This window comes from Heterocephalus glaber, unplaced genomic scaffold (assembly GCF_053883595.1).
Source record: "Heterocephalus glaber isolate CG9 unplaced genomic scaffold, H.glaber_assembly_v1.0 deba00001569, whole genome shotgun sequence".
NCBI classification, from domain to species: domain Eukaryota; kingdom Metazoa; phylum Chordata; class Mammalia; order Rodentia; family Bathyergidae; genus Heterocephalus; species Heterocephalus glaber.
Genome location: NW_028258354.1, coordinates 8,422,189 through 8,448,408, shown reverse-complemented (window position 1 = coordinate 8,448,408; position 26,220 = coordinate 8,422,189). Strand labels below are relative to the sequence as shown.

General features: G+C 42.5%; 1 protein-coding gene across 9 annotated transcripts in view; it reads left to right on the top strand.

Moving 5' to 3' along the window:
* Window positions 1–26,220, top strand: part of Ppm1h (protein phosphatase, Mg2+/Mn2+ dependent 1H) — a 334,373-nt gene that overhangs the window by 215,849 nt on the left and 92,304 nt on the right. The gene's annotated exons all lie outside the window — the stretch shown is intronic.

The following is a 26,220-nucleotide window of genomic DNA, read 5'->3' as shown; positions in this document are numbered from 1 at the left end:
GCCGCTTAATGCTGTTGGGATCAAAAGGGGCAGCCAGCGTCCTTGTGGTGAAGGACAAGGGCCTGTGCCCACTTCTGCTGCCCTGCTCAAGACTGGTTCTCCAATCACAGGCGCTGGTCTGTCTCTCTGCTTCTCTGAGGCCCACGTCCGGAACACCAGTCCCATAAAGCGGACATAATTCCTCGCTGTACGTGGAGTAGTCATTTGGGGCCTTCTAAAACACATTGAGCTTTGTGTTCTTAGGTCAGGGTTATCAAAGAAGTAGAGAGTTTCGAAGGAATTTGCCAAGGATTTACTGAGCCAAACTGACTTGGTTTTGAATCCTGAGTTTGACTTTTCTAAATGAGGAAAGTTGAATTATACTACTTAATCTCTCGAGCCCATTTTTTCCATGGATAAAATGGGAAAAAGAGAAGATATACCCTTTGAAGATTCATTATAAATACTAAAGATGGGGCCAGGGATTTAGTTCAGTGGTTCCACCACCTGCCTCGCAAGTGGAAGGACCCAAGTTCAATCCCCTGTACCCCCCAAAAATACTAAAGGTAATGAGTTAATTTTTGTCACAGGCATCACTTAGAATCCATAAGAGATTAGTTCCAGGATCCCCTACAGATACCAAAATTAGAGATGCTCAATCAAGTCCTTTATATAAAATGCCATAGTATTTGCATATAGCCTATGCACAGCCTCCTTCCTGTGTATTGTAAATCGTCTCTAGATTACATAACATTTCTAGTGTATTAGGTATTTTAAGTAAACAGTTGTTATAGTATATCATTTAGGCAGTAATGTCAAGGAAAAAAGTCTGAGGCATATTCATTACAGACACTTCTTCAACATATATTTTCCTTCCATAATTGAGGCATCCATGGATAAGAAATGTGTGGATATGGAAGGCCAACTTATAACTCTTGATATGATATGAGTAATTCCCAAAACTCACCTCAGTAAGTACCAAGACCATTTCTGTAGCGAATCAGTGGCTAACATTGACTAAGATGTCTTGTATTTCTTCTGTCTGGATAACAGACATGATGACAAGTCCTCACATTATAGGGATGATGTGAAGATTAAAATGATAGAGCAGTGCCTTGCACATGGAAATGTGGGTGAAGAGCAAACACTCATGCCCTGAGATTCTAATGAGTATGCCTCTTGCCAGTCTGGAGGACAGTAGAAGAATGAGACAACGTACTCTTTCCTAACCATGTCTCCAACAAAGGCAAAGATGTAGCTTTCATTATCTCTTCTTCTTTGACCAAAATGGGTGAAACAGATGGTCATAGTCCAGATTCCCATGGTGATGACTTCTAGTCAAGGACTGCTTCTATGGTACACATTGTCCTAAAGGAACAAGTCAGGCTACCCGGGGACGACAAGATGCTAATCTAGGGGACCTCTGGTTGTCTTTTGCCAACTGAAAACGCAGATCCTCACCTGAACCCACTCTTTTTCCTCCAGCATGGGGCCAGCAAACTATGGCTAGAGAGCCAGAGTCCACCCACCATCTGTTTCTAGAAATAATTAGTTTCTAAGAACAGCTATATCTGCTTGTTTACATTTGATCTGTGGCTGCCTTCACACAGCAGTAGGGCAATTGAGTAGTTATAACAGAATCTATATGGCCACAGAGTCTAATATTTGCTGCTGCTCTAAAATATGAGTAAATTTATCAGAAAAGAATTTGCAACTGAGTTTTTAAGCCCTGGAGCCATTATTCTAAATCCATTTGCATTCACTTAGCAAAATCAATACTTCTTGAAGAAACATTTTAGGTGAGAGCCAACATAATCCAGAGACACAGAGTGAGGATCTGGTCTGAATGTTATAGCACTTGGAAAGATGGAAAGAAGTTTAAGAACCCATCATTTGTTTTGGGTTTTTTTGTTTGTTTGATGGGATCCTTGCTCTGTTGCTCAGGCTGATCTTAAACTCTTGTGCTCAAATGATCTTTCCACCTTGGACTCCCAAATACCTGGAACTAAAAGAGTGGGCCTCAACACTCAGATCAAATCCATTGGTTGTAAATACATTTTTTAGAAAAAGAGCAGACCTGAAAAGACAGTGAGGAAAATAGCTAAATGTAAGAGGAGAGACTGTGGGAAACACTCTGAGCTTTTATTGAGGGAACATTAATAGGGCATATGAGAAGTTTAGATTTACTGTGAGAGGCTGTAAGTTGCTCTTACATATTATTGAAAAGGAGAATTAAATGGAAGCAATGTTTTTGGAAAGCTATCTCAAGTTTGAAGGATACTTACTCTTAAAAAGCAGGTTCGAATGTCCAGGGAAGAGCTATCAGAAATATATATGAGAATATCTCGAGGGCTAAATAGAGGGAGGGAACCAGAAAACAATAAAAAAGAAAATGATCAAGAAACAAAATGATTTAGGCCAAGGAATAAATACAAGAAATAAGTTATCCATAGCTTCAGTTACCTATTTAAATAGGTCTCCCCATTTGTTCTGTAAACTTCTTGAGGGAGCACTGATTCTTGGTCCTGTGCCTGACACATAGTAGACAAGCAGCAATTTTATGGGCTGCAAACAGAGGGGTATAATCAACAGAAGTGAGGCAGGGAGGCCAATGTCATGGACAGTCCACAAGGAGGGTGGCAATGATGAGCTTGTATTGGAGACGTGCTGAGCTGTTCTTTCTGTGCCAGGAAGGCAAATGAGATCTAAGCAGGCAATACAAACTGATAATTATCATGCATAGAATGTTGTCATAGGAAGAATATCTCTGTTGCAGATGCTTAGTGTCAGTTTCATAGGGGAAGCTAAGAACAATTTATTGTTAGTAGCTTTGCAATGCACTTCTAAGAAGATGATAGGCATCATCACTCTAATGGGCAAGATGCTTTCAAAGGCTGTAAACGTTCCACTCAAACTGTGCAATGAGGTTATGGTTTTATGTTCCTTTTTTCAATCCCTTGAAGCTCCACTCTTTTTTTAAGTGACTTATACATCTTTCTCTTTAACAAATGGCTAAAAATTTCCCATATTTTATAATTTTTTAAAATGTAGTTCAAGAACTGGATCACATCCAACTTTTAGGCATATATTTTCTCTCCCTCCCTACCCTGCCCCCATCTTTCTCTCTTTGTCTCTGTCTGTCTCTGTCTTTCTTTGTCTCTGTCTCAGTCCCTCTCTCTCTCTCTCTCTGTCTCTGACTCTTTCTCTCTCTCAGCATGGTCCTGTGCAGATAAGCAGTCCATAAACAGGCTGTTTTTAATTGTATGGAACGTCATACAAGGTGCTAAATAATTGAGAAGCTAAGACTGAGGATGGCTTCAGTCAAACATGATTTGATCTGTTTTGAGGGTAATTCCCAACATAGCTGTTGGCTCACAAGGTTGGCTGCCAGCTGAGATTTATGTATGCCTTTGTGGATTTTCTACCTGTTCTTATTTTGGTTTGAAACTGAAACTTATGGAGAAGGAAAGCCCTTTATATCTTTGTTAGAAAAACTTGGTGAGTTTAAAAACAGTTTAGATCAGGGCCTTTGTAAACTCTTGCCTCAACTTTAATGTGTTTCTCTTTTAAATATTTTTACCCTCCAACAGAAGGCCTCAGATTGAGCAGGTATTTTTTAGGACTTAAAAAGATGGAGTCAGCTGCCTTTTTTAGTTGTCTATAGAAGAGAAGCACTGGAAAATTAATTTTATGGAAAAGGCAAAGTGAGGATCTATAGCCTTTTTCCCACAAAAGTCTTGAATTACTACCACGGTCTTGGAATCAGTGGCAGGTGGCTTGGTGAGCACTTGGAACGTGCCTTGCTTAAGGATGCAAATAAGTCCTTATCTAGTCCCTCATTTATATTTCTTGTCTTCAAAGTTGCCTTGGGCTGTCAACTCATTTCTTGGAAACCTATCTAACAAAGGGTCCACCTACTTCTAAGTTGTTTAATCCTTGAAATAAATTCCTAGTTGTGGAGATTTTTTTACCCCCTCCCCCATTAATCATGATTGTAATGGGGCTGGATGACAGTTATTGGGAGAGCTAAGGACCAGGCACTATAATTAAAGCTTTTCTTAATTCCTCATGTTTAACTCTTAAAACAGCCCTATGAAGTAGGTGCACTTTACAGATGAGGACACTAAAGCTCAGAGGGTACATTGTTCAAGGTTTTACAACCAGTGAGAAGAGAAGCTGGGCTAGGAGCCAGGCAGCATAACTTCAGACTGAACTGCAAGCTAAGTAGTGCTTCCTCCTCCTTCCCATTTTGCAGTTGAGCAAATAGAAGCTCGGAGGGATGCGATGGTTTCTTCAGCCCCACCAATGCACAAGTGTCAAAATAAGGACTAGAACCCAGGTTTCTGACCCTTGTATCAGGGCTCTTTCTGCTGCTTGTGCAGTTCCATTTTCTTCAGGGTAAGACCAGACATCTTACTCTGCTTTGAGTTCTGATATAAATTTAAGCAAGGGACCTTTATCCACTAGGATTGGTACCTCCTTGACACTACTGTAGGAAACAAGAGGATGGAATTGAGCCTGTTAGGAGCAGTGAGGCAGTGGCTTTCTAGCTCCCAGCATGACCCAGTAGACTATTAATCAATTAAACTGTGATGCCTTACCCTCGTCATCCAGAGCCTGTGCAAGATTTGGGCTAGGGATGGTGGGAGAAGATCCCCCAAAGAACCAAGCTTCCTATGCTTAGGAAAATTGACTGCATTCATTAAAGGAGCATTACACCAGCATTCTGTGGTGTGTCTACAGGAGGGAGGAAGTGTGGGAGAGGATGTCAGCTCTGGGAAGCCTTGTCTCATAATTAAGGATGAGTCTGTTGCCTCCTGACAGGATTCTTTCTCTCCTACCCTCATGCTTTCTTGGAGACTGTGGAGCAGCTTGGCAGGCCCAGATTGTTTAGAGGACAAAAGGTCATTGTCACCAGGCCTATCATAATGCAATTGGTCTCTTCCCCAGCCTCCCTACCTCCCCCACCTGCCCTTCCCCCTCTCCTTGGATAGTTTGCTCATTGGCTTGATTTACAAAGCCTTTGTCTGTGCCCAGCCCCGAGTTGGTCCCTGGTGTGGCCTTCCCTTGCTCTTCTATCGCCCACTCAGCTCTCACCTTCTGTGTCTGGTGTCACTGGTCCTGGTGCCAGAATCCCCAAGCTGGTGCCCTCCTCCCAGACCTTTGTGTAGAGCTGCTATTGCAAGATATGCACTGTAGCTGCCATTGTGTCATCTTGAGAGCTCTGTGTCCCGACCTGCAGCACTCTGAGCTGTCTCAGGCCGAAATTTGCTGGCAAGCATCTATGTTACTGATTCAAAACAGCAGTTCCTCACAGCTGGCTTTGTGGCACCAAGTCCCTGCTCCTGTGACTGCTGGTAATTTTGCTTTCTCATGTAGGATCAGTGTTCTTCGTGCCCTGTGTTCGGCCACATGGGGTGATGAACCAAGCAGGAGCCCAGGATGACATTGGTGTGGGCGGGGGCTGTGACTTCACCCCTGGCTTCAGGCCAGATTCTCCGGCAGCTGTTCCTGGGCTGATGGGATTTGTAGAGAGAGCAAGGGCCAAAGAAGAAAAATCCATCATGTGAATGCGAGATTGCATCCAGATGGTTCTGGTTAGGAGCAATCTGCACCAGAATTCTTCCGTTAAGCACAGCCTTTCTAACCTTTGTGATGGGCTTGATTCAAGAGTCAGACTGGACTGGTGACTTGGATCACATGGTTTACTTAGGAAAGAGTACTTCTTTGGCAATGGGCCTTTTGATACTTTACTCTGCCCAAGTCTCTTGTTTGTAAAATGCTTCCTTTGACCATTGCTGCCAAACTCTGTGTCTGGTTAGGAGTGGGCTTTGTTCTGCTTTTTAGAGCTTCTGGAAAAGAGATTCCACTAGAAAGATTCCAGGGATGATTAACTTTTACTTTTGCCTCTTGAATCCCTTAACTTTTTATGATTCTAACTTCAAAATGTCTCAGGATCATTTTCGCCTCCTTTGTTTCCCTTAAAACTCTGAACAAATCAGAGGATTTTTCCACTGTGAAGAGTGCAGTCAGCCACCATTTTCTGCTCTCAGAGATCCCCTACTCTGATGAAGGCAGAGGAAACCTTTTCCATTTTCAATGCTCTCAAGCACAGCAGCTACTAGCCACTTGTGGTCATTTTAAATTTCAATTAGTTAAAATTAAATAAAATGAAAATTTCATTTCCCAAGTCAGACTAGCCATGTCCCAACTGCTCAGTAGCCACAGGTGGTTCATAGCTACTGAATTGGATAGTGCCCACAAGAACGTTTCCATCATCAGAGAAAGTTGGGCTAGACAGAGCAGCGTAGATAATAGGAGAGTGGGGGTCTAGTGGAGGCGTGGAGCATGGTGCAAGGAATTGTCCATACCTGAACATCTCAATGGCATACAGTTTTGAAAAAGACAAGCACGAGCAGGAAACCAGCAGCATGGGCCATCTCCATGGCTTCCAGCCCCACTGCTGCCAGCCTGAGTCCACTGGGGCAGGGGCTTCACCCTGCCTTCAGATCTTTGGGTCATCAGTCATTGTGTCTGGGAACGATGGGACTCATCTTCAGCTGCCACTCACTGGACAGCAGAGACACTGCATCCTGCCAGCTATTCCTGAAGAAAGGCCCCCTTCATCTGCCCAGTTAGCAGAACCAGCTGGGCCCACAGCCCCTCATCATTTCACCCACTGCCTCCTGGACTGGTACCAGCTGTTGCCACTTCTGTTCCTCTTGCTTTTCCCTGCACTTCTTGGGGACTATTTCGGACCCTGAGAAGGTGATTAAAAAGCAACTTCACTTCCCAGCCTTGCCATTCTGTCTGGGTGACTTTAGTCTCAGTCTGCAGCCCTGAGCCCAGCTCAGTAAGGGGCAGCCCAGCCCCAGAGCCTTGGGCTTCTTATCAACAAGCCAGATGTTCTCAGGAGAGAGAAACTCCCTGGTGGCAGCCCCAAGCATGGTTTGGAGCTGCTGGGTCAAGTTTTATAAATATCCATAGAGCTTCTACCTTACTCTTTATTGCTCTGTTCAATGCCCTCTGACATCACATTCCTGTAGGGTGACAGGTAAGTGGTTGAGCAAACTGAGAAACGCCGCAGAGTGCTCTATGAAACCAACTCCAGAGCTGCACCTGCATTTAATATAAATTGATTTATTGAATCAAGCACAGAAGCCCTGTTACAGAAACTCCAGGCTTTATCCTCCCTAGGACCATCTAATAAGGTAGCCCCAACTGACAGTCCTCATTAGCTTTTCCCCTGATCCCCAAGCAGTTTTTAAAGGGACAATGTCCCTCTTTGGGGCCAGAATGTCTATGTTGGCCATGCCTGTCTGATTAGCTCAGGATTAATAGTCTTAGCTGGAAAGTCTACATTTTCTAACAGCTTGACTCTTGAGTTTTAAAGAGCAATTGAAAAATCCAAACTCTGTACTTCTTTTTGCTTTTAATCATACTTAACCTAATCTTTGGAAATTTACCTGCTGATGTCTCTGACTGGCATTTTGGGGGCACAAAAGGATTTCTCAGTCCTGCCACAGCGCAAATCCCAACATTACTGTTGTGCCACGGCCCGCAGTGGGAGGCTTTTTAGACTCACCAGAGAAATATCACATTTTAATTTCATAATTACTTCACAAGAAAGCAGGCCTTTCCCTGGTGAAAGCTGGTATTCATTTCCTCCCAGCAACTTGTATGTTCATAATTTAATGATTATGGGCCACCTTGGCAGCAGTCTGATTACTGAAAGCAATCTGAAAATCCAACTTTGCAGAGAAAGGCAGGGGTTGGTTATCATTCCAGAGAATTTTGACCGCAAGCCTCAGTATATTATCCAACATGAGGATGGGCTGGGGCAGGGATTAGGCACCCAAGAACGTGTTCCACATTCCAATGGGGCCTGAAGCTGAAGTCAGAGTGGGTAGGCTCCATGTCAGGAGGGGACTCTTCCAGGGTGCACAGAGCCAAGATGATGAATGGTTATTTGCAATGTGCATGTTCTGCATCTTTTCAAGATTTGCAGCTCTAGCTGCAGGAACAGCAGGAAAGAAAGCTGGCCCTGCTGTGTACAACACATCTCCTGACAGTGATGAATGACTCCCCGCTCCCACCCTGGGTGGGAGGCCAGTGGAAGCTATGGGGTCTTTACAAATGGTTGCAATCCAAGACAGACAGGGTTTGTCAGTCCAAAGGGAGGAGAAAGAAAAGAGATGCCTCAATAGCTCGCTTCCTATTGATTGTACATTTACCCTGAACACAAGCACAAACACACGGACACCTTCACATCTCAGCTTTAGTGATAACCATAAGTTTTTCATGCCCAAAGTGGTCAGAGCACGTCTAAACCTTTCTTCGGCCTCAGTGTCTACCTGTACCTATTCACAGACCCCTGAAGGAAGCAGATCTACCACTCATCTGTGTGACTGGTGTCTGAGGATGTGCAGTCCTCATGCAGTGGTAACATAGCTCCAAGTCATCTGGGAAGGTTTTGGAATATCAAGTGCTTGCAAAAGTCCCTGTTAAAATAGCCACTGATTTCCATCCTTTGATCAGTGTGGAGATTCCTCAAAAAACTAAGACTAGGATTCCTTTCTCAGCTATTTTCCTTCTGAGTACCTTCCTGAAAGAATTAACAGCATCATACCACAGCAATATATGCACACAATATAATAGTGGCACAGTTTGTAATAACTAAATCTTGGAAACATCCCAAATGCCCATCAACCAATGAATGGATAAAGAAGATGTTTTTTAATACAATGGAGTACTACTCTGCCATAAAGAAGGATAAACTTGAGACATTTCTAGCTAAATGAGTGTACCTTGAGACTATACTCTTAAGTGAAATAAATCAGACACACATGTTTAAATACTGCATTATTTCTCTAGTGTGAGAAACTGAAAGTGGAAATAAGGACCAGAATGTACAACAGATATTGGAAAATGGGAAGGAAATGTTCAAATGGGAAGGGGAATGAGGGAGGGTGTAGGGGGAAAGGAAGAAAGGGAAAAGAAAAAAGTGAATAGAAGGAAAAATGCAAACAAAGCTTTTGTAATTAAAGAGGGGAAGAAGGGTTGAAAGAAGGGGAGGGGAATGGGAAAAAAAGCAAGCTATATTATGTACAGGTATAAATTCCCTATGATAGGTGTTATCATTAGGTATAGCTAAAGTGTACCAATGAAAGTTTTTTAAAAATAAAAATAGCCAGTGAGCCACTAGGATACTCTTTTATATACCTGTGTGTCTTGGACAAATCATATCACTGATCTCGATCTTGGTTTTCTCATGTGTAAAATGGGGCTAATCACAGTACCTAAGAGTAGTTATGATGTCATGAGCTAGGATGACCGGCTGCCTTGTCTTACAGGCTGACTTTATGACCTGTGAATGTGCCCACCACAGCCCCCAGAGCCATACTCAAGGAGCTGGGACACCATGCCCCTCAGTGGCCAAAGTATGTCCTCCTGTAGGAGGGAGTTAATCACACAGGACCATGTTGGTCTCCAAGAGAGAACTATACAGCCCAGGACTGGCCTGGCAGTTGATGGTATACCACCATTTTACCTTTTGTATAGTCAGCTTTCCTATTACTGGTACAAAACACCAAACACCCACAGTTTAAAAGAGGAGAAGTTTAGTTTGGTTCATGGTTTTGGAGGTCCATGGTCTGCTGGCTCCAAGGCAGAAAAATATCATGGTGGAGCAAAGCTGCTTATCTCAAGGTGGCCCAGAGGCAGAGAGAGAAGGGAGGAGCCAGGGAGGTAGATAAACCCTCCAGAGGTTCAGGGCCAGTGACACACCTCTAATTAGTGCAGAGGTCCTTACAGAGCCTCAGGAACCAGTCACCTTTCTAGGAGTCTCTGAATCCAGCCAAGCTGAGAATTAGGCTTACTTGTCATTCCTTGAAACCTTTTTTTTTCAGTACTGGGAATTGAACCTAAGGATGCAGTACTGCAGAGCTATATCCCAGGCTTTTTATTTTTATTCTGAGACAGAGTCTTACTAAGTTGTCCAATCTGGCCTCAAACTTATAAACTGGTGATCTTCCTGCCTCAGCCTTGGATACTTAGAATTACAAGTACTAGGATGCCTGCTTAAATCTTTTCTTAAAATCTCAAAAGCAAGGAAAGTAGATCTGTTGGAACTTGTGCAAAAATAGGAAAAGTCAGCAAAATATAGGGGTTATCAAAAAGAGTATAAAGAAAAGGCCTGTAACTGGTTGAGGGAATGGTTATTTTGTTGTTATAATTTTTTATTTTTATTAGTACATGTTTGCAATATATAATGGCTACATTCATCGCGGGAAGTTGGTACATGTATGTACCACATTTTAATTCTTTTTACTTCCCCTTCACTCCCCTCCCTCCATTTCTAGGTTCCTGTCCCAAGAGTGGTTGTTACTGAGGGCCAATTCGGGTCAGGAATGGCTTCATGGAGAAGAATATGTTTGAATCAAAAATCTGAATCAGGAGAGGGGTTTCAAGAGGGCTGGGGGCTGGAGGAATGGACAGTCTGAGCAAAGGGCACAGTGCAGGCAGAAGCCCAGAGGGGTGAAAATAGCATAAGCACTTGGAGAATGTGGAAGCCAGAAATAATATTCAAAATGTTTTGACAGTAAACTTATAGGAATGGGAATTAACTTTTTATTGACTCTGAGATCCAGGTGACTAGGTGGGGGCAGTCATGTGCCATGCAGTGTGAAAGTGTTTTCATGCTTTGCCCTCCTTACAGAGTTACATTGGTATGTGCCAACTGCATAAGTCCTGGCGGGAGCCTGGAGTAAGTAAGGAGTAGGAGGAAGTGAGGGTGTAGAACCAGGATTGCATGAAAGACAGTAAGTAAATGAGAGGCAGCCCTGGGGAACTTCAAATGCCAAGATATGAATGGCAAGAACTAACATCGTTTCATCTCCCCACGCTTGAGAGTACTACACCTCTGCAATGCATGAACGTGACACACAGCAGGGCAGAAATGTAGAGCCACCAGTATGTTCAGAAGGACATATGGGTCAATCCACAGCCTATTTATAAGCTCCTATTTTAAGGAAATTCCAGAGCAGTGCATATCATAACTCTTATGAAGATTTTTCAGGTACTTTACAAGCCTGCCAAGGAAATGTTTGCATGTATCCAACCAGTCCAGTTAGAATATTTCAGTCTTATCAGACCTTGATGAGTATGGTTTGTTTGGTTTGGTTTTTGGTTTTTGGTTTTTTTACCTCTTCCTGCCTACCAGGTTTCTGGGTGGGAAATGGGTGTTACTGTTCCGAGTGAACAGTTCCATGGAGGTGCTGACCCCCTGTGGCCTGAAGCATCTTCCTTAGAATGAAGGAGTTCTGGTTTCATACTCCTGGAATCTACCAGGAGAGCTGCAGGGAACCCCACATGCTCCAAGTCCTGAAAGGTCAGACAGATCAATTAAAGAGTTATTTAAAGCAGGGGCAAGCCTGCTATCTGCCTCTTCCTGAGGAACGGAACACAAATCTTTCTGTAAGAACTGCAAAGGGTAGTAACAAAGAAGTTAAGTGTGTTTTGAGGACCAATGTGTTTTGTCAGTTGTTCCTCGCCTTTGATGTGATCAGGCCATATGGGAAGTTTTAGGAGGCCCCTGAAGGGGCAGAAGGTAACACATTCGCTCACTTTCTGTTCCTCACCTTAGTGCTGTGGCAAAGGCACTGTAAGGTGTGATTGAAAAATATGGTGACTATCTAAGTTTTAAATTTTTTATAGTAAAAGACACATTGCCATTAATCCCCCTAAAAGTACTCCCTACCACTTTGAACCCCATTCCTCTTGCCACTTTTCTGAAGTGGTTTTGAAAGTTCCTTTGAGTGTGCTCCTGTAACTGCCTCCCTGATCTGAATCCATTCAAAATGTCTACCTTGCATGGCTATTTAGACTTTGGGGAGGAGCCAGAAGTCCCACAATTCCAGATTTAGTGAGTAAGGTGGATGAGGACGCACAGTAATGCTTTTGGGAGCCTACCTTTCTTTCGGATGCACTCACTTGGCAGGTTCATTTCCAGTATTTTTGATTACACCTCCTAAATACAGTCACAAAAGGACTTTCAGAACTGCTTCAGACAGAGGTAAGAATGACGGGATAAGTATGTTCAAAGTGAGAGGAGTGATTTAAGAGGGATTAATGGCAATATGTCTTTTACTATAATAAATTTTTTAAATTTAAATATTCACAGTATATTTTAATTGAAACCTCTTAATACTTGACAAATTTTAGATTCAGATTCTGCTACGATTGAGTCAGGCTTGTATGCCTTCCAGCGTGAATCCGATGCTATGCTTTGTGCTTACAGGACAAGGCCCAGAGCTTCATCTCAGCAGGGTCATCTGTTTCCACCATTATTCCCTCAGTGAACCAGGTGTGTGTCTGGCACTGGAGATACAGAGTGGAGCAGACCCTGCCCCCGGGTGCTGCTCACAGTCTAGTGTGAGGATATACCCAGTAAATGGATGATTATAGTCCCATTCAAAACTGATAGAGAAATGTCCATCCACAGTGAAACTTTGTCATCTAGGGGTGATTGTTAAAAACTCACCAGTTTCCACCCCACCTGCTGAATCAGAATCCTAGAACTTGCATTTTTACAAGCACTCCAGGTGATTCCTGTATATCCTTAAATTTAGACCTTTGGCAGCCTTTGATATTCTTACCATGGATACAGTGACAACATGCACAAGTGACTGATTACAGAGCACTGACCAGCCGGAGCTCAGTAATGGGCTTGTGACTCCTGGGCCACTGCAGGTCTTTGCCCCTGTTATTTACTTGCTGTTGCTTGGGCACCTCTCTGGCCCCCTGCAGTGAGCCAAGGACCACCTTTAGAAGTGGCCTGTAGACTAGACTAGCAGTGGATGACAAGGACAAGTAGTAGTGATAGAACTATCAGGTGCCAACAGTACATGAAGGTCAAGTTAAGCTTCTCTTTCCCTGTCAGTGCTTTTTTTCCCATAATCTGACTGTCCTGGCTTCTGCCATGGTATGAATGCATGGGGCAGGTCAGAAGCAATGCTGCCCAGGATACTTAATGAGCTGACTTCTTTTTCCTGCTCATCCTTATGGCAAATGATACCCACCATTTCTTCGCACATATTGCCTAATTCTCTGGTTTGCTTAGGGCACCCTTGGGAAACAGACACTGAAGTTTGAAGATTTGGAGATGCTCGATTTATTGCACTTGAACAACTTGAAAGCCAAACCTCATATTAAGACCCAGTCTAGGGCCGGGGATTTAGCTCAGTGGTTCCACCATGTGCCTCACAAGCACAAAGGCCTGACTTCAATCACCAGTACCAAAAAAAAAAAAGACCAAGTCGGCGGTGACCTTGTACACCAATCATATTGTTAAGAGAAGAGGTCTAAGAATGTGATACATTTAAGCTTCTGTACAACTTACCATTATAAAAACCTGGAAGGAAGGATGCACTTTTAAAAATATTTAGAGTTTGATCTGAGGAAGGGGACTAATAAGTGTGTGTGTGTGTGTGTGTGTGTGTGTGCGCGCATCTATCATACTATGCCATTTGTAGTGTTTATGCAGATTCTTAGCCCTTCAAGAATAGAGAGAAGAGCATAACATACTTGGGGCTGACCTGGAAGTGGTTTCCTAATTGTATGGGCTCTGTATGCCTGCATTTTCTTATTTGCATAATAAGGATATGTCCATCTCTACAAGGTTGTTTTAAGAATTATATGTTTAAAGAATATAGAGTGGACCCTTGACTTACAAACTCGATCAATTCCCAAGAGCTGGTTGTAACTCAAGTTGATTGTTAGTCAGTAGAGCTGAGATCTGGATGTTTACCTGGGTACGCACTATAGATAACATGAGGCAGATGAATCTTCCATTAACCTAATTAACCCAAGTTGTTTGTATGTCAGGTCAGTCCTAACTTGAGGGTCCACTGTAATTGCTTAAAACAGTGCCTGCAACAAAATGTATGTACCATAAGAGATGAATGTATTAGAATCCAGTGTCAGGGTTCAGGTGATAGCAAAAACCTGAACAATTGCTGCCTTTATCCTCTGCCCTCTGAGTCACCTTGATGTAGGAGCGGAGGGTTCTGTGTTACTTACATTGGTAAAGACTGGCAACTGTCACCCAGGCCAGGCCTGTGCTGCTTCCCTGGGTGTCTTGAGTAATTTGGAATTAGCAGCAGATTCCCAAAAAGTATGTGAATCCCCAGAATAAGCATCTGTTTCATCGAACATTTCTGGAGTAGGGAAGGGGCCTGTTTCATGTGTTAAAGCAAATGTTAATTATTTTCAGGCTTATGCAAAATTCTCATGGCTCTAAGATGCAACAGAAGACTTGAAAAAGCATTGATGCTTACTTTGAGATGCTTGAGCTCTGCCCTGTGTGTTGTCATCTGATCAAGGACACTTGGATGGGAGATTTTAGTCCCACATGTGGCCTCTTTCATGGGGTTACTGCAGGACCTGTTTTCCATGATACAAATATCTGTATGGCTAGAATGAGAGAAGTTTTATAAATGAGGACTGCAAGGGTCACACAGAGGAACTGGCCTGGGCAGTAGAAACCCTCTTTGTAACTAACAATCTCTGTTATTTATCCCCCACCATGTGTGGCTCTGGTGTCACTTTTGGTCATCTCTTGAGTTACATATGTTGACTTGGTCTCATATAATATAAAAGGCAACTGTCAATGAAATTTATGTTTGATTCAGAAGGAATGGTCCCTGAGAAAGCTGAAATCACTCCCTGTTTGTGTGCTCGAAAAGTAAGGGTCTCTGATTTAGATCCTTGGAGAGGTCTGAATGTTATTGATTAGAATATAAAGCTTTCTGAGCCAAGTCCTAATGCATACCAAGAACACAATAAATCAGAAATAATTTCCAAATCCAGAATTTCCCTAAGAGTCATTCAGAATGTTTTACCATGGAATATTACTAGTTCTGTCTTGATGCACATGATTCCATTTTTCAAGTGACCAAGTCAAAGAATTTTCTTCTATGGGAACCCTTTTCTGCTACTACACTTGGGCATGTGAGTCAGGAGATGACCTTTATTTTTTCTTTACTTAGCTTCATATACCTAGCCCCTGTGCCAATGCCTGGCACCAAATAGGTCCTCTGTAAATAGTAGGAATGAGTCCAAGTACAACCCACAGCTTTTCTCTGGTCTAAGCCTGAGCTCTTAATTTGGAAGCCACTACGAGCAGATTCTGTTCCTTAACCCAAAACTTCACTGTGGGTTGTGGAATCAATTTACTAACTAGAGATAACCATTTTAAACTAATTAAATAACACAAGACAGAAATAAAATTCCAAAGTGTGTACCACATGATAATGGTAACTATTATGTTTGAAGTGTATTCCTGTGTGCACTGGGTTAGCAAGACTGATAGATTTCTTATACTGATCCCAAAGAAACCTCTGCTCTAACCCAATCAGCATCCTCAGAAAACAGACCACTAAAATGAAAGCCAGCTGTATTGCCTCTTGCTATGACTGATACGCCTGATGGGAAGAGGAGTCACTGAGGCCAAAAGTCGGGAAGGTTCCCGCCCCCAGAATGCCAGGCAGGATCTGGCAGAGGCATGCTGATGGGGAAAGGGAGAGGCAGGCATCTTCCCAGGACTGGGTCAGCCCTACCAGTCAGGGGATTTCCTGGAAGACCAGAGCTTAAACCTCATTATGGAAAGTCCTCCTGGATAGAAGGCCAGGAGGCTCCCCCTTCTGCGTGGCTAAGGGGATGGGGAGCTTGTCTCATTCCATGTAAGCAGGTATACATAAGTAATACTTGTTTACCAACAAGTATCAGTCATATTCTGACAACTCAAGTAGACTATTTGTGCCTGGATCCAACTGTTGCACTGTGTTAGCAGAAGTGTATAAACTTGTTGCTTAAGGCCTACAGGCTTCATCTAATTTAAAAGACACTTCAAGGACCAAAGGAAGAGAATAGAGTAGTATTTTTAAAGACCCCCAAATCAGTTTTTCTCGGGGACCATATAATTGAGATACCTATTGAAAATAGCTGAGTGAGTCAAAATATGATTCCTCAAATTTAGATTTACTAAAGCCTGATGTGCAGTGGTAAGCCCGTGGCAGAGAACTTGGGTCTTACTCAAACATTACAAAGGATACTTGAAATCCTCAAACTCCCTGCTGGATATGGGATGTTTCTTGGTCCCTTCTGTCTCTTCTTGGGGACTCATCCTCACTCCACCGACGTGGGCTTGCCTCAGAGTCACTGTCCCTAACAACTCAGCTCCATCTTTCCAGCTTTCTAATTTTCCACCCACTGGCAAACTTGAGAAATTTCTGAGAATTTTCTGACTCTTTAATGCTAAAGGGGGAGGGATCGTAAGCAACATTTTAAAAAAATAGTACTAAGCCTACTCAGATATCAGCATGTTCTTGTGTTACCTTGAAGGAAATGCACAGGCACATTTAGGCAGTTAGGGGAGAGTTGTCTGCCTGCTGGGGCCCCTTCAGGAGCAGGAAGCAGCTTCCATTTCCTGAGCTCTGTGGTCAGGCTCTGGGATCCATCCCTTTAGAAATGCAGATGGCTGGCAGAGAAAAAGAAGCGTGAAATGGTTGCTAGTCCCCTGTTGCTTTTTCCAGGAAGGTCTGAGGAGGGAGTTCTGGGTAGGCAAGTCAGGGGAGAGCCTCGGCAGATTCCGGGATTACTTCACTGGGGTCATGCCAATCTCTTAAAAGCCACCAGGCAGGGCCAGGGATTTAGCTCAGTGGTTTTGCCACCTCCTGTGCAAACACAAGGACTGGAGTTCGATCCCCATACAAAAAAAAAAAAAGCCACTAGTGGCGTTTAGGCTCCAGGAATGTGTTTGCTTCAGACCAGGCAGGCCTCCTGATTCTCTAAGGATTTGAGCTGCTGTTGAGATTTTGTTACAGGGAGGCAGAAATGAGGACCCAAGACCAAAATGCTCCTTATCACCCTCTTCTGTCCATGCCCTGTGAACAGTGCCCATACCTGCTAGGACTTGGTTGCTGCGTGAGAAACAGAGGACTACCCGTGGCTTTTCCTCCCTCCTGGAGGAACACTGAGTTTCCAGTGAACGGGAAAAAAATTCTCCTTTTGAGATTTATTTTTTATGCTAACCTCATATACACCCTCTTCATCAATAGCTCTGAGGCATCCTTCTGAGTTGCTGAGGCTTCTCATCAGAGTAGTATGGTGGACTTTTCTGGATAAAGTTGCACACGTACTTTCCTTTGTGCTTTGCTGTCATTAGCAAGGGCAGAGAAGGCATAAACTGGAGTGGCAGGGTAGCTTAGCAAGAAGCAGTTTTTCTGTGGGTGTGTGCTGTGCCTTCTGCTTCAGGACTAATTGAACTTCACAACTGCACTGAAGAATAAATTAAGCTCCTATGACCTTCGTAGCCACAACTCAGTGGTTAAGTAGCACTTTAGCCTTCACAAAAGACTTTCCCAGGAATATTTGCACTGACTTAATCCTTGCAAATATCCTATATGGGTCCAGCCGAAGAAGCAAATTCAGGGAGGTTTTAGGGACTTTCCCAAGTTCACGCAGCTAGTTCACGGTGAGGATTGCAATGTGACTTCAGAACCTCTGACTTCAAGCCTGGTGTGCCTTCATACACCACAGTGCACTCTGCCAGGAGGGAAGAGAGAATCCAGGAAGAGAGATCCCCAGGGAGGAGCAGCGTCCAAGACAATGTGGAGAGGTTAGTGGAAGAATGTGACTCACGGGTGCATGTCACCAGAGCCCTGTGAGGGGAGGTTGAGATTTTGCTGTCCCCAAAGGGAGAGAGTCCTTTATTCCCCCAGAAGGGATCACATTCTTTCTAAGTGACTTTGAAGTCCTGCTAAGGAAATTAAGACTTAGGGAAACAAGCGGTTTTTCTGTTCCTCTTTTTAGTGGAAGGTCATGGCCTAGAAGAGAAGGGAGATCGTGGGAAGTGACCTATATGATTGATGCCAAAGTGTGAATTCTGGGTTCTGGGCCTGTGAATCTAAGAGTCAAATTGGAGGCACTGGTTGTAAGTGGAGGAATCCAGCAAAGGCTAGGAAGAACTTCCACTTCCTCCTTTTCAGCCTCTTCCTCCTCCTCTTTCTCTTCCTCCCCCTTCTCCTCTTCTCCTCTTTCTCCTCTTCCTCTTTCTGCTCTTATTCCTCCTCTTCCTCCTCCAGATTTTATGAGCTGCCCAGGCTAGCCTCAAACTCCTGGGCTCAAGTGAATCTTCTGCCTAAGATTTCTAGATACCTGTAATTAGAGGTATGTGCCATCATGCCCAGACTGGAAGAACTTCTTACATGGGAAACTTGCCTTTCAACTCAGTTTATACACAAAAAAAATATTCTGTAGAATAGCTGTGATTTTGAAAACTACCATTCATGGTTTGGCCATATAGCTCAGTAGTAGAGCACTTACCGAGCAATCACAAGTCCCTCAGTCCCATTCCCAGCACCAAAAATAAAATAAAACATTACCATTCTGAGGTAGCACTTAGAAATTATCTGGAGAAAGTTAATAGCCAGAGTATCATAAATTGTATTTTATTGCTTTGTAACTATTAATGTATAGGTAATAAAGGAGAACCTGAAATTTCAATATAAATAGGTAAACCACAGTCATAGGCATCACTGGTCGGACCAAACTCTGATTTGCAGTACAGAGCCGGTCGAGCCAGAAACAAGGGGTTGTGCCTGAGCCTAAGTGTCAGTGTAGCACAGCACTCCAAAGCCCTAGAGCAGGGAGAGAAACCTAGGCGGCTCTTTGATTTTGTTCTCTAAATATGTGTAGAAAGGAAAGTATGTAAGGGTAGAAGAAAGCCTCTGCTTGGGGAAGGCAGTATGCAGTTGAGTGTTTATTGGACACCCATAAATGTGTTGGCCACTCTTGGAGGTACCAGGAACGCCACAGCTACCAAAACAAACATCTCTGTCCTCACAGAACTCAAAGGGTGTGGGGAAGCCGTAGAGAAAAGAAACAGAAAAGAAGTAAGATGTTTTAACTGTTGGGTGGTAGTAGATACTGTGCAGAAAAATAAAACCGGGAAGGGGACTAGAAAAGTTGGGAGAAGGGAGCAATTTCAAGGAAAGGCATTTGATTATTTGGCTTTAAGGTATGATGGGAAATCATTGGAGGATTTGAGTAGAATAATGACATGATTTGACATTTTAAAGCAATTACTCTGGTTGCTCTGAGGACAGAAGTAAGGGACAAATCTGAACAGTTTTCAACACTTCAATGCCATCACCCTAGTGACAGCATCCCAGCACTGTTGCCCTTGCCTGAATTATATGAACTGGTAGTGATTGTGTGGGAAGGCACAATGGTGCCAGATCTCTGACCACCTGATAGTGGGGAAAATTTAGGATTGTGAATTTGTTTTGAACGCAGAGGTGCCAGTTTTGGCATAATATTAGTAGACAGAATACAGTATTACCACAAAATCAAGAGGATGAAGAATTCTAGGCTGCTAGCAAGAAAAGTACCGAAAGATTTGGGCCAAGCAGAGGCTGGATTAGGAAGAAGTGTGGCCAGAAGGTAGTTAGAATAGCAGAACTAAGGAAAGAGACAGCCTAAGAGTAAGAGAGGGAAGATGGTTCAGAATTTGAATCTCCAAGATGAAGGGTGTTCTTGGTACAGCCTGCTTAACCAAGGTGCTGATGAGGAAAAGGTCCTGGGGAAGTGGCTAAGTGTTACAGAGCCAGGATTCCAGAAGCACCATCAAAGTCTGTATAATTGCTGAAGGTGAAATCTGAACCAGGGCGGAAGTCATCAGGGAAGGTGGGAAGAGGTTTGAGAGGCTGGCTGTGAGGACTGATTCATGGCCCTGAGAGATTCAGGGGTTAAAGGGGAACAGTCTCTCTGTCGCTCTCCCTCTCCCTCTCCCTCTCCCTTCCTTACTCCCTGAAGAGTGAGAGGAGTTTGAAGGAACAGCATCCACTGGAGGTGGTAGAATCTGTGGAGTCATCTTGTGTACACTAATGAATCAAGGTCAGTTAGTAATATTTCCTTTTTGGAAAGAAATATTCCTTTTTGGCTGAGCAGAGACATGGTGTACATGGATATATTTTGATTTCATAAGAAAACTGATAGCTTCTTCTCCTAGCCTTTTGTACAAGATAGAAAAACACTGAGTGGATAATGGCTCAGTTAAGTTGCTTTCTAGATAACCTGAGAGCTAGCCCCCAAAAGTCAAAATTGATGAGAACAGTTTCTGTCTAAATCAGTGCTTTTTTAGTTAGCCCTTTAAAAGCCTTGAGTACACTCATTTTAAGCATTAGTGTCAATGTCCACTGTTGTTGAACCTACCTCCTGAGCCTTTCCACTGGGTAAGATTCTGCTAAGATTTTTATCATCTTTCTTTGTATTAAAAAGGAAAATAATAGAGTTTTCATGTCCATGAGACAGAATTATAATGTTGAGTATGATTTTTCAAATTGCACACTTTCCTCTACACACCTCCAAGAGATGTTGATATACCCCTTTTCTAGGTAGCTTATCCTACAGGAAGGTCTCTAATGGCTTGGTTGCACTGAACATTTTTTTCAGTGATTTGGGTAAGGATAGCAGAATTGTTTAGCAAATTTAATATTACATAGCATAGGAGAGCTGATATTTTGGATGGAAGGATCCAAATTCACAAACCTGTCAGTGGGCTAGAACAATGGACTGAAATTAACAAGATAAAAATTAATAAAGGCAATGAAGCCCTCGATTCACAGTAAAATAAATATCCATTTTGTCAATATAAACTACAAGATATTCTGACCCAAAGCAAAACAAACCTTTTCAGGTCTTTTTTTCTTGCGAACTAGGATGTATTTTGTGTGATATTTGTTTTCTCCAAAACACACAAACATAAATATAAGCCTTATCAGTTTCATTTAAAAGCGTAAGGTTCAAATCAAAAGAAGTAATCATTTCATTCTTATTTGAACTATGCCTTAAGTGTTTTCAATGTTGATTGTCATTCTTTGAGGATACAGCATTTTTGGTGCTTGATTAATAAATATTTGTTGAGTGAATGGTGACTTGAATGGTGGGGGATGGTCCCCCAGGTCCCATGAAAAATAGCGAAAAGAACTAGGGAAGAGGAATATTTGCAGAGCTCTCATGCAGAAGACAGAGTTTATTTCATTGCCACAAGACAGACCAAATATAACCGTGAGTTTGGGTCAGTATAAGACAGAATTTCCCAGTTCTGCTCTCCACTTAAATGGGCTGATACTGGGTAAGAACAGTGACTGTCTACAGCAGTCCATCCTGAAGAGGGCTGGAGCCAACACAAGAGGCATTGTAGCAGAGACTCCCACACTTGGGGTACCATTGACCTAGTGGCTTTTCAGTCTCATCTAATGCTGAGCTTCTCTCCCTCTGATGTGCCCAAAACAATAACAGTTTATTTTTTTAACTGCATAATCATCAACATTGCAAAGGAAACTGTTACTTTTAAAAAATGTAATGGAAACTTACGAGAACAATGCTTCTGAGTTAGGGAAAACCAAGAATTTAGCAACCCTTTTTAAGCCTTGCATTTTTTTCTTATCTCATCCTTTTGTCACTTGGCCTCATAAATATTCATAAAGGAATTGACCCAGAATAAGAGTATTCTAAAAATCTTTCCTAAGCTTTTCAGTTTTGCTATCTTGTAACAAGTAATTATTGGAATATAATCTCTGGTCAGCTATAGTTTTGTAAAACTAGAGAGTGATTTTTTTTGGAGGTTTGTTTTTTTTTTTCTTAAATCAGGATTTCAAAAATCTTAGAGCTGGTGCAGAGGGACTGGTTCAATGCCAGACATTCTCTTTAGTCTCAGATCCAAAGTGCCTGCATGTCTTGAAGCTCTAAAGCTTCAAAACTCTCTCTTATCCTGTCACCTCCCCCACATGAGAAGAATGAACGCCAAGGACGAGCTGTGAACGTAAAGTCGGGCCAACAGCCTAAATGTGGACTGTAGCACAGAATGGCAGACAGGCCTTCCAAACAGGCAGGACCTGGGGTGGCTCCTCAGCTGCACAGCAGATCTGGGGGAGGTCTGTTCTCTGTGAGACACCACCAGGCTGTATCCCACAGGATGAAGTAGCTGAGCAGTGGCAGGTCTAAGAACACACATGTCACTTCTGCTGATTTCTCCTTTCTTCCATGTAGATGCTGCAGCACAGCAGCCACCAGTTCTGTCTCCACATGACCACGTTTTGTTCTTTGCCATTTGTGCAGAAAATTCTCCTTTTTTGCCAAAAGTCTTCTTTTCTCTGGCGAATGTGTGCTGGTCAACCATTGCACGGTAGACAGTAATGGTCCTGCTTCAGACTCTTTGGCTACATGAGATAACATTCCAAAGCTGAGCCCTGGTGGCACATTTCTCTGGTGTGTTTTCTGAGGAAGCCTGAGTCTGACTGTAGGACCACTAACTTGGTATATGATCTTGGAACATAAATGAATCTCTCTGAGCCTCAGTTCCCTCCTCTGTAAGTTAGAACATTGCAGGGTCTTCCAGGAGATTTTAGACATGATAAATAAGTACCAAGTTCAGTGTACAGTATGTGGATGATGCTTAATAAATCATAGCTGCTATAATTATTTTTAACTCATTCAATTTTTTTATTAATTATGTTGGTGCATTTAAGGTATACAATATAATGACATTCATCATTGGGAATTTGCACCTTTACGTAATCCATCTTGGTTCTCATTTTTCCCCCTTCCTCTGCCCTCCCTTCAACCCCACCACCCCTCCATATCTACAAAGACTTTGTTTCCATTTTTTCTTTTTCTCATGTTAATTCCGTTCCCTTCTTTCTTTTCCCTACCCCTCCCATTTCCCCTTCTCCTTTGCACCTTTTCTTCCTATTTCACATTATCTGTTATACCTTTTAGTCCTTATTTACACTTTCAGTTTCTCACACTAGAGAAACTGTTGGGTATTTATATCTGTGTCCTATTTATTTCACTTAAGAGTATCACCTCAATGTGCATCCATTTAGCTATGAATGTCTCTAGTTTCTCATTTTTAATGGCTGAGTAGTACTCCATTTTATTCTTAAAAACCCACATTTTCTTTATCCAGTCTCCAGTTGATGGGCAGTTGGGTTGTTTCCAAGTTTTAGCTATCGTGAATTGTGCTGCTATGAACATGGGAGCACATATATCACTGTGGTATGATTCTTTTAATTCTTTGGGGAAGATGCCCAGCAGGGAAATAGCTGGGTCAAATGGGACTTCCAGACCTAGTTCTTTGAGGTATCTCCATACTGATTTCCACAGTGGTTGCACCAGTCTGCACTCCCACCAACAATGGAGAAGGGTTCCTCTTTCCCCACAGCCCCACCAGCATTTGTTATTGGTTGATTTCATGATAGCAGCCATTCTTTCTGGGATGAGGTGGAATCTCAGTGTTGTTTTCATCTGCATCTCTCAAATGACCAGTGATGTTGAACATTTTTTTATATGACTGTTTGGTATTTCTACTTCTTTGTCTGAGAAATGTCTGTTCATTTCAGATGCCCAATTTTGGGTTGGGTCTTTAAATTTGGGAGGTCTGATTTTTGAAAGTTCTTTATAGATTAGATAGTAGACCTTTGTCTGAGGAACAGCTGATGAAAATTTTTTCCCACATTATGGTACTGTCATTTAATTTATACAAACTCTCATCAGATTTCCAGTTTTAACTCTTGAGATGTTTTGTTGTTTGTTTGTTGGTTGGTGCTGGTTTGTTGGTTGGTGCCAAAGCCTCACTCATGCTAACTACACACTCTATCCCTAAGCTATACTCCTGGCCCTAATATTTATGCTTTATTATTTAAGATTTTCTTTCTTTTTTTTTAATTTTGTGAGACAGGGTCTCACAGTTCAGCCTGGCCTTGAACTCACTGTGCACCCCAGGCTGGACTTGAACTCATGGCAGTCCTCCTGCCTTAGACTCCTGAGTGCTGGGATTAAGGCCTGTGCCACCATGCCTGGTAAGATTTTCTAACTGAATGGAAGTCCACTTACCTTTATATGATGCACTTTCACTCCTTATTTGTAAATATTGTCCTTGTCATTTGTTGCTAGGGGAGAAAAAAGGGTTCACATTTGATTGAAAACCAACACTGGCAGGAACAGAAGAAACCTTTCTTTTCCAAGATTGTCATTTTTTAAAAATTATTTGTTGTTCCTGAAGATAAAGAAATGGAAGCTAAACTATATTAAAATTTGCAGTTGTCTTGGTCCCATGAGTAACAACTCCAAGACAAGTATTTGTTTTTCAGAACTGTGGTACCATGGATTTCATGCTCCCTAAAGTCTCTGACCCAAGAGAATTCAATTACCTAGGCTTATGGAAGAGTTAGAGAACAATTTTCTCACTGCCTTTTACAAGCCAGTTAAGAGTGCTCTTAGCCAACCTATAGTAAGCTTCAAGTAATGTCTGTCCCTTATTCTAGAGCTGCCTCCTCCTGCATCCTGTCTAATTCCAGAGCCCTATGACTGAATTTCAAGGCCAGCCCTTCACAATGTAGTCCCCACCCACCCTCCTCTTCCGGGGCCTGTCTTCTCCTGCAGCTCTATCTTCTACGTGGCCTCCCTAAGTCTTGCTTGTGGTCATTTCAGGCCCCTTTTCAGGCCATTCCCTTCACCTGCCTGGAATCTGGGGACTGTCCTCTTAAGCGTCAGGCTGATGAGGGGTTTATTCCTTAACACATCTTGAACGTTAGCTTCCTGAGTCTGCAATGGGGATCTCAACCTTGGCTGAACATTGAATCCCCTGCAAAGCTTTAAAAAGTGATGCTTAAGTCTCATGCCTTCGAGATTCTGCCTCAGTTGCTCTGAGATGTGTCTGGTCATAAGAATAGTTTAAAGTCCCTCCAGGAGATTCAACAAGCAGCCAAGGTTGAGAACTACTGGTCTCCAAACTTGATCAATCCCCAAACTGAGCATAGGTCTAGTAATATCTTTATTTGTTCCTCAAGTGACTTGTGGATGCAGTGTTTTAAATAGTTCATGCGAGTATATAGAACATCCAAGTGGCTTTATCCTCTTTGTGTTAATTTGAAAATTCAGTTGTTAGATAACTTCAATGGAATAGTCTCAATAACTAGCCTTTATTGAGCTCATAGTTGTGGCCTGTGTGAATAACTTATTGACAACCCCGGAGTGAGCCCCAGTTTTGCCTTTTTTGATTATGAGGTTCCTGAGGTCCAGAATGCACATGCACTTACCTGGGACCAAACTTGAGCCCTGGTTCATTGGATGCCAAACCCTTACTATTTCTCTACCCTCTGGGAAGGAACACCTTAATCACACACCTTCCTGGACAGTAAGGATATATTTACTTTAAATTTGGGGTTGCACACTTTTTTAATAGGGTTGCATTCTTTTCTATATCAAAAGCTTCCATAAATTTGATTTCTGATTCACTCTCAAGTGTATATAGGGTTGGGAGGCCATGTCATAAAATAGCTTTTCTCAGCACTCAGGCAACTTTATTGTAGAAAAGCATCAACTTCTAACACCTAACCTATCCCGTCTTTTACTTTGTCTTCTTTGTTTGATTAAAGAAGATTCTGAGGTCCATAGAGAACATCAATTTTGAGGTAGTGAATAAGCAGTGATACCTCCATTTTGTAGAAAGGGGAACTCATGCCAAGTATAAATTATCTAATAACTATTAGTAAGAGCTGCTGCTAATTGGATCTTAATAAGTACAGACTCTGTGTTAAGATCTTTATATCCTGTGTATAATCCTCATCTTACGGATGAGGAAACTGAAAATGAAAAAGGCAAAGCTGCTTTTCCAGGGTGCTATAGCTAATAATTGAGCACAATGTTTGTTTGTTTTCTTGTTTGGTTGTTTTTTAACTTGCTTATGAGCAAAACTGTAAGACATAGGCTTCGTTTGCTGGTGGTGGCATCTGAATAACCATGTCTGAAATAAACCTTTGAAGCATAACTGGATTTTCTTCCTGTGTGCTGAATGGTCATTTAAAAGCTATTGTGAAACAGAAAATTTTGTGCCAACCTTGAATATCATCCGGAGGTCAAATGGGCTGTAACTATCCCTCCCCCAGGCATCTCACTGAACAGCCCTGAAGGTGAGAACTGGTTCTTGAAGCATTTTCACACTCCATCCGCCTCTGAACTCTGCTGCTTCTCACCGTTGCAAGTTGGCATGAGGACCAAGTCATTGTCACTAGGTCACCTCATTATTACGTAGACCCTAAGGACCGAAGTCCATCTCCCCGTATCACTAATGATGAATGTGCCAATATTTGCTTTCTCTCTTTAATCGTATAAAGA